The following is a 9228-nucleotide window of genomic DNA, read 5'->3' on the forward strand; positions in this document are numbered from 1 at the left end:
TGAGAATTTTTACATCTACATTCATTAGGGGGACTGGCCTGTAGTTCTTAGTTGGGTCCTTCTCCTATTTAGGTATCAGGTAATGCTTGCTTCCAGGAAGGAATTTTGAAGTATTACTTCCCTTTCAATTTCATTAAAGAGCTTGAGAAGTGATGCTGTTACTCTTCTCTAAATTTCTTATAGAATTCAACAGTGAATCCATCACTGCCATGGTTTTTATTTGTTGTAGGCTTTTAATTACATCTTCAGTTTTATTGAATGATATTCATTTATTTATTTCTTCAACATTTTCTTTTTTTCCCACAGAACTCCAATTCTTTATTAATCACAGCTTGCTCACAATGACATACAGGAAAATAGCACTAATGAAGAGTAAATATGCAGGCAGCAACCTTCAGGAGTTGGGAGTTGGGAGTTGAGGGAGAAATGACTTTAAAACTGCGACAGGTACTTATGGTGGGTATCTGGTGATTCTCTTAGTTGGTACAAATGCCCTGCTTAGCCCCCCCCCCTTTAACTGTGTCAGCTTCACAGATGGAGTGATTATTATTTTTTTTTAACAGGCAGGATTGCCTCACACTGGGAAGAAAGACCAGCTTGAGTGAAAGTCCGCAGTGTTTTTGCTTTTGTTTGTGTTTGTGCTTTAATGCAACAACCAGCTTACAATTTCCAAGTGGAAAAATATTCAGTAGCATCATGTACTTGTACTGTAAGTAAAAGCTTAAAAGGAACATCATCAATCATGGCATCCACAAATAAGCCACCTGACATTAATTAATTAATTAGTTAATTAATTCCATCAAAAAACTTAAAGTAGAGAAGAAAGCCCACTGTGTGGAGAGTGGTGTCATGGCTGCTTGAACCATTAGGATATGGATTTGTGTTCAGCACTTTAAAAGGTTCAACTTTTTGCTTCTACCCAGATTGATCTCAGATCTGTCTTCTCATCCATCCCTTTCTAAAGCCAAAGCACATTTGTAGCACATAACCCAGTGAAAGCAGAAGTCATTGCTCTCCTTGGTTGTTTATCTCAGACTGGCTTTGTAGTTCCTAGGCAGTAAGTAGATTATGCACGAACAAATGTGGAGGTTCACAGGGAATCGTAACACCTGTGATGTAGGTAAGGTCTCAGTCAAGCTCAGAGATTACAAAGTCACTTCGGTCATCAGGCAATGGTGGGTTTCTAGCACCATAAGCTGTCTACTGACCTCATTATCTGTTGGAATGAAAAGGGTAGGGATGGAGTCAGACATGGGGAGCTTCAAAAAGAACAGAACTAGCAAATTCATCTGAGTGGAAAGACACAACATCAAAAGCCTGTTACAGGACATGTAAGATTATGAAATAACTTGCATAATGCAATACTTGAATTTTTTTAACAAAAATGTAAGTATTTACAAAATAAGATCCAAGGTATTTTTTAAACATCAAGCAAAACATTCTGCAAAAAGGATTGCATTGATTTTTTAAATTTTTGATTTTGTTTTTTGTTTTTTATAATGAATTCTTTTCAAACCATGTCATACATTTCCCATACTGATATCGCATGATCCATTATAATATAGGCAGGGGGATTTACTATTGGTGGGGCGTGCCATACCCTCCGTCGCTTCAGCCAGACAGTTCAACCTGGAGTTCCTTGTTCCTGCGCACCTCCGCAGCATGCCTCTCCTTTTCCTGCAGACGTTCAATAATGGCAGCTAGGTTAGCCTCACGGTTCTCCTTGATTTGTTCCATTTTCAGGATTAGCTTCTCCTCCGCCATCTTACTGAAGTTGTTGTCCTCCTCTAAAGCCTTCTGAAGGACTTCTCGCTCGTGCTCCCGCTTCTTGGACAGTTGTTTCAACACCTGGGCCTCCTGAGACTTTCTTCTTTCCTCTGCATCCTCCAGTTTTTTCTGGATCTCCTCCAGGGACAGGTCTTTCTTCTTTGGAGAAACTAAAGTTCGAGGGGCTTCTGAGATGGGAGATGGTGGCTTTAAGATCAGCTCAAAAGCCTCAGAGGCACGTTTGTTGATTTGCTTCACTTCCATATCATCGTAAGTGTAGATGTTGATGTTGCGGGGCTCTGGGTAGAATCAAGAGCAGATCAGTGACAGCATGGACAGCTCCTTCATTTTTTCCTTGTAGGCCATTGCAGTTTTAGCCATTTTCGGGGATGTGCAGATGCTGTGCGGTGGCGAAGGCGAAGGGTCCGGCTACAGCCTTCAACATTTTCTTGATTCAACTTTGGTAGTTCACATGTATTGAGGACTCTATTCATTCCTTCTGCATTTTCCATTTTATTACAGTACAAACTCTTGAAATAGATATAGATTTCTACAGGATCTTTTGTAATTTAATCCTTTTCATTCCTAATTACTTGGGTTTGAGGATTTTTCTTTCCTTTTACTTGATACAGTTGACTAAGGATTTATTGATATTTAACCTTTCAGAGAACCAACTCCCCAATTCATTGATTCTTTGTATTGTTTTTATTCTCCATTTGTCTCAGCTACTCTTTTCTCATTGCTGAGACAAATACCCAACACCCAAAGTGAAGGAAGGAAAGGTTTATTTAACGCATAGTCCCTGGAGGTTTCAATCCATACTCAACTGGCTCCAAGGCAGACTGGCACACAGCAGAGAGCAACCTTTCGTGGTGATAGCAAAGAGTAGAGAGCAAATGCAGGAGTAGTAGCAACAGTGCCAACAGAGAGAGGAAGTGTGTCTCTCTGTCTCACTTATATTACATTCAGGCTATCTGCCTCAGGCTGGGTGTAGCACTCACACTCATAATCCCAGCAGTACTAAGACCCATAATCCCTGTAGATCATGAGTTAATCTCAAACTCTAGAAGTCCCTCACTCCATGACTACATGAGGCTTTGGGGGAACAACTAGACACAAACCATAACACCATTGCATTAATTTCTGTTCTGACTTATAATTTCCTCCCCTGAACAAAACTTTGGGCTTCACTGGCTCTTTTTTTCTAGAAGCTTGAGATTCCATATTGAAAACTTGGGCTCACTATTTTCTTGATATAGGCATTCACTTTATAAATTTCCCCCATGGGACTGTTTTCATTGTGTCCCATAAGTTCCAGAATTGTTGTTTGATTGCAGAAACTGTCTAATTTCTTCTTTAATTTTATCTGTGATCCTGTGGTTATTCAGGTGTGTGTTATTTAATTTCCATGTGTTTATGAAATTTTTATGATTTCTTTTCCCACTGATTTCCAATTTTAGTGCACAATGGTCTGAAAATATGCATCAGATTATTTCAATTCCTTTGCATTACTTAAGCATGTCTGTCTTAGTTACTTTTCCCTCATTGCTGGGACACAATACCCAACACCCAAAATTAAGAAAGGAAAGACTTATTTAGCTCACAGTTAGTGGAGGTTTCATTCCATAGTCCACTGGTTCCAAGGCAGACTGGCACATGGCAGAGGGCAGCAGTTTATGGTGGCAGAAAACAGCAAAGCAAAGGGAGAACTAGTAGCTGCAGCTTCTACCAAGCCTCTTCCCCTTCTTTCTATGTTGACTGTGAAGATCTGAGCTCCTCCAAGGGAGTGGTACCAATCATCCTCCCTCCAGTCCCCTTATATACATACTTTAAGTTCTGAGTCACTCTAGGGTGGGACCTTCACACCCTAGGAAGAAGCCTCCATGCCCTAGGGAGGGGGTTTAAAACTACACAATGTCCATGCCCTCCTCTTGCGCACTCTTGCACAAGATGAGAATGTTTACAAATAAGAACCTCGGCTCTCGGCTGAATCACTTAATTAAACTTCTAAACTTCTCAAGTTGACACAGTGTATCAGCCACTACAATGTCCTATGAGCTAGTATGTTGTCTATTATGGAGAATGTCCCATGTACACTTGAGAAGAATGTCCACTCTGTTGTTATGAGTGGAACACTCTATAGACGTCTAAGTCCATTGGTTCAAAAGTTTGATTCAGTTCTAATATTCCATTATTGATTTTTTTGTCTCATTGAGCTGTCTATTTGTGAAAGTGGGATATTGAGATCTCCCAATACAACTGTGTTAATGCTTATTTGATTTTTCATGTCCATTAATATTTGTTTCATATAGTTGTATGCACTGGTACTTGTTACATATATGTTTATTACTGCTATTTCTTCCTTTTTTGTTGTCCCTTTTACAAGGATGTAGTGACTCTGTCTCTCTTAATCAGTCTTGGTTTGAAATTTACTTTGTCTGCAAATAGAATATGTACCACTGCTTTTCTCCCCCTGGGTTCCTGATGTATGAAGTATGTTTTTCCATCCTTTGACTTTCAGTCTATGAATTTCCTTTTTAATTAAACATGTTTCTCATGTGCAACATATTGTTGGATCCTTCCCTTTGATCCATTCTTCCAGTCTGTTTCCCTTGATTGGTATTGAGAACATTAACTTTGATAATTAGAAATTGTATGTACTGACTTACCCTAGTTATGTTATTTCCCTGTTTTTGTCTCTTTAACTCCTGCTGTTTACTTGTTTGCCTTGCCCAGTGGATTCATTCTGTTGGGGTTCATAGAGTTTTAGTTCTTGTTATCTCCTTAGGAATGTCCTTCAGAACATTTTGAAGTACTAGTTTGGTAGTCATGGATTTCCTCACGTATTCTTTTTGGTGGAATATTTTATTTCTCCATCAATTTTGAAAAATAGTTTTATGAAGTGCATCAATTTGGGTTGGAGGTTGTTTTCTTTTAGGGCTTAAAATATTTCACTCCAAGCTTTCCTTGACATGAGAATTTGTGTTGAGACGTCAGCTGTGATTGTGATGGGCTTCTTATAGGTAATTTGTTTCTTTTCACTAACAGCTTTTAATATTCTGGTCTTGTGTAGAATTTCTGCAATATTGATTATTAAATGCCTTTCTATAGATTTTTTCCACAGATAATTAGATTTCTATAGGCTTCACTTAACTATATGTAAAATTCTTTTGCCCAGCCAGGGAACTTTTATGCTGGGATATCTGTAAACAGGTATTCTTTTATGTCATTTGAGCTTTCTATTGCCTTTTCATTGACTCCAGTCAATCTTCTGTTATTCTTCCTTTCATTGTCTAGCACAAATGGATTGATTTTTCATGGTCCCTTGCTATTTTTAAGAAATATTTCTTTTCATGATCACTATGATCCTGTTTTATATATCTAGAAAATTCTGTACTCACATTGGCTCCTCCTGTTGATTATACTTTCAATGGAATTTTTAATTTGCTGTATATATATGTTTGAATTTGTTTTATGGATTCCATTTCTTTCCTATGTTGGGCATTCATGATTTCCATCATTTTTCTAAGCTCCTCTATTTTTTTATCTGTATCTGCTCTAGAATCACTAAGCATATATTTAATTGTTCTCATCATCTCTGTAGTTATCTGGGAAATTATTTCTGATTTGATTTTTCTAGATCCTTGTTCATTTGTTTTGCTACTTCTACTGTGACCACTTTGGGGAGGCCAGGAGGGTGAGTTTTGGATTGTATCACCTCACTGACACCCTGGGCTTGCCTTTGGTGAATTGGATATGGCATTGAATTTTAATCTTTTCATTTTTCATTGTTTAAATTTAATTCCATGATTGGCAAGTAGCCTCATTGCTAATAATTGAACCCCTCAGAAATAACTACTCAGAGGTATCTTTCAGGTGTAACTAGCTTTTGGTTTTTGAGTCTTTTGAAAGATCTTACCTTTTCAATTTATTGAGGATGAGAAGTAGCTACCTATTTTCCCTAGCCCATAGCTCTTTGACTCTCACTAATAGTATTTTATGACCCTTACACAATCTCAGTATTGGCATAGAGGAAGAAGAACTGATTAGAACACTTATATCACTTTGGCTAATGTGATATAATCAGCAATAATAATTTCTTGTCTTCGTTTGATCACTACTTCTTAAGACTGCCCCATTCTGTTATATTGTAATCTACTTCTAAATGTAGTCTCACCACCCTTTTCTTCAGAGTAACATTGCCAAGCTTATCAGTGTTTTATTATTTTTTTAAATACATAATACAGAGAAATTACAGCACAGGCTACACTATTGCTAAATTATCTAAAATTTCCACCTCCTGGAGACCTCTCTGCCCTCCACACCTTAAGAAAGCTTTCTGTTTTCAATTTATTTATTTCATGATCTGAACCTCTTCAGCCCTGTAGTAGTGATAACTCACTGTAGAATTTCTATAACTTTCTGATACAAAAAATTGGGGACTCTCTATGGCTTACTTTCTCCCATTTAGACTCTCCTGGCATTTGATCTCTCAAGTTTAAAAAGAGCCCTTATTGGCTGCTTTCCGAACCAAAACAGCAATTTTCTTTTCAAGTGGAATTCTGTTCTTCTAGAGCAACCAATTAAAATAGCTGTCAGCTTAATTTTTTTTAAGTTACATCCATAATTTTTCTAGAAAGAAGTCTACCTAATGCTTTAAATAAAATAGGAAGTGGTTATTCATAGTACAAGATGCAAACATGACCATTGTTATTTGTTTCTCAATAAAATTAATAATAAATAAATAGGGAAAGACAAAGTCTCAACTGAATAAACTTCTATGTCATTGAATAATACATTGGACTTCCTGCAATATAATAAATAGTTATTAAAGAAAAGAATGTCCTCAGGAATACAGAGTAGTTAAGGACTTTGGAATTATAAAGCTACCTCTTTTAAGAAGCATTGTACCTTTTTACTGTTTAAACAACAGTAGGCTTTAACATTTAGTGGTACTGGCCTATGCCATAGAAATGATCAGAAAAAGCAAGGAATAATGGTGACTTGAAGTTCTTACCAAATTTCTGTGAAAGCAGAAACGCTTACATATAATTATTTATAATAATGATAAGGAGAAGCTCAGAAGGAAGTGACTCCCATTCCTACCCCAGGCTCGGTGAGTGTGGGGAAGAGCTTCTAGCTACTCTGTGCCAGCAGGACCTACTGATCACAGCCCAGGTGCAGCGTGGGTGAGACCCTCTTCCACCCTCTTGGGAAGCCTCCCACCACTCCACAGCACCTCCCCTATCCCACCCCTGAGTAGGAATTTCTGCCACATTCCGGCAACCCTCAGAACCAGTCCTAGCCCAGGCCTGGTGACTGTGTGGGAGAGCTGCCTCTCCCCACTACTACACCTTGTCCCCTCCAGACGCAGCTCTGGCCTGGCATACAGGCCTGGGTGAAACCCTGCAGCTGCAATCCCTGCAGAGACTGTAGGGTCAGAACCACACAGCTAGTCCAGGAGCAGAACATCTTGCCAGAGGGGCACAACACGTTCACCCCAAGGGCAGCAACAGGAAAGAGCTGAGCACAGTAGCCAGACCCAAGACAGGCACAACTGGATAAATCCAAACTTTGTGGATCTGCACCTGAACTTCAGTAGGTGCTAAGGTTATAACTGCAACAAAGATCTACAACAAAGATCAGAAGACAGTGCTACACAAAATGATGAGAAGGAACAAAATGCAATCTCAGACCCCAAGCCCACCCATAACAAGTGCAGAGGACACTAACATAGAACAAATTGGGAATCACACACTGGAAAGCAATGAATCAATGGCTTCTGAAATAAAGAAACAGCTGCAGAAAAGTATAGAGGAACTCAGATTGGAAATAAAAAAAAGAAATCCCTGAATTAATAACATCTGCAGTAAAGAATCAAATGCAGAAACATTGCAGAAACCTAATGTCCACCCAGAACAAGTTCAGAGGACAATAGCTTAGCTCAAATGTATGAATTAATAGCATCAGTAGTAAATATGCAACAGCAGAAAGTCATAGAGGATTTCAGAGTGGAATTCTTTTCTACTAGCTCAGCTCAAATGTACGAATTAATAGTGTCAATAGTAAATAAGAAACAGCAGAAAGTTATAGAGGAACTCAGAGCAGAATTCCTTTCTAAAATAAGAAAAGAATTCCCAGAACTCATAGCATCTGAAGTAAAGAATCAACTACAGAAACAAAGAGAGAAAACCCAATCTGAAAAAAACACTGCAGTAAAAGAATTTATAACTGCTTCTAAAGAAGACATTGATTAAAAAAATAGAGGAGATTATAAAAATGACAGATTCCTTGAATGAGCAATACAGGAAAGAAATAGATCGCTTGAAGCAGAGTCAAAGAGATATAGAGGAAATTAAAATCTCAATCACAAGCTTGCAAAACCGTTTAAGTGAAAGTGAAGACAGAGTTTCAGATCTTAAAGATGCTGGTGCAGCTAGTGAAAAGGTAAGAAAGGATCTCTTAAAAACAACAAGGTGCAGGAAAGAGTAATCCGTCACCTGCAAGATGATGCAAAGATGAACAATGTGAGACTAATAGGTATCAATGAGAAAGAAGGAGTCAGTACAAATGACATTTAAAAAATATGGGCAGAAGTAATAGCAGAAAACTTCCCAAATATGAGGAAACAATCTGACATTCAGGAAGTGACTATTCAACATCCAAAAGTTACATAATATCTGAAGAGTCAATGAATTGATTCATTTTAATAGTCATTTGCTCCTCTGGTTTCTGCCAGGATATTTGTAGACATGCATACCTCATATCCCATGTCTTCATTAGTCTACAACTGCATAGGCCTGATTTCAAAATTTTCTCAAGCAAACCCATAACGTGTACTCACCTTCAAGCATGAAAAATGGCTTACCCAGCAGAAATAGACAGAAACCAAGATTCCAATTCAAACTCCTTCTGACTTCTCAGGATGCAATACATTTTCAGTGTTCAAACAAAGAAGTATAAAATACTGAGAGGCAGAATGAACTAATGATGGAAGAATCAGAGAGTACAAGAACTACAGCAGCCTTTTTGATAAGATGGCCCAGACTTGATGCCAGCATCAGGTTGGGAAATATAACAAGGGCAGTTGGCCTTGAGCTTGGGGCTACTGTAGCCTTTCATGCTATAGAGTGTGTTTATTTTCCTACTTATACTTGGCCTGTAAAGTTTATTTCTTTTTCAGTATTTAGTAAATGTAAAACCTTATTACCACAAAAAAGAAAAATCAAAAAGTATTACATTTTTCTTCAAGCAAAACAGGATTTATAGCTGAAACAAATTAAAGAAAAAAGGAAAAATGTGAGAGCTGACATACATTATTTCATTCTTCTTGTCATCTGCCTACTAGAGAAGATTGTTCTGCAAAAGTTAACTGGAAGAATCAGCTCAAGTGCCAAATAGAACAGTTGTCAGAATTAAGAGTTTGCACTAAGAGGTAACACTAGGCCACATTTTTAAGTG

At 38.0% G+C, this 9228-nt stretch overlaps 1 pseudogene across 1 annotated transcript; it reads right to left on the bottom strand.

The window, feature by feature from the left end:
• Positions 1-307: 307 nt before the first annotated feature.
• LOC101589966 lies at positions 308-2628 on the bottom strand (annotated as a pseudogene). The gene is made up of 2 exons (XR_192652.2): positions 2619-2628; positions 308-2203 (listed from the first exon to the last, which is right to left on the bottom strand). The product of XR_192652.2 is annotated as a stathmin-2 pseudogene (transcript).
• Positions 2629-9228: the final 6600 nt, after the last annotated feature.

Source organism: Octodon degus, unplaced genomic scaffold, assembly GCF_000260255.1.
Source record: "Octodon degus isolate 3935 unplaced genomic scaffold, OctDeg1.0 scaffold00086, whole genome shotgun sequence".
In the NCBI taxonomy this organism is placed as follows: Eukaryota; Metazoa; Chordata; class Mammalia; order Rodentia; family Octodontidae; genus Octodon; species Octodon degus.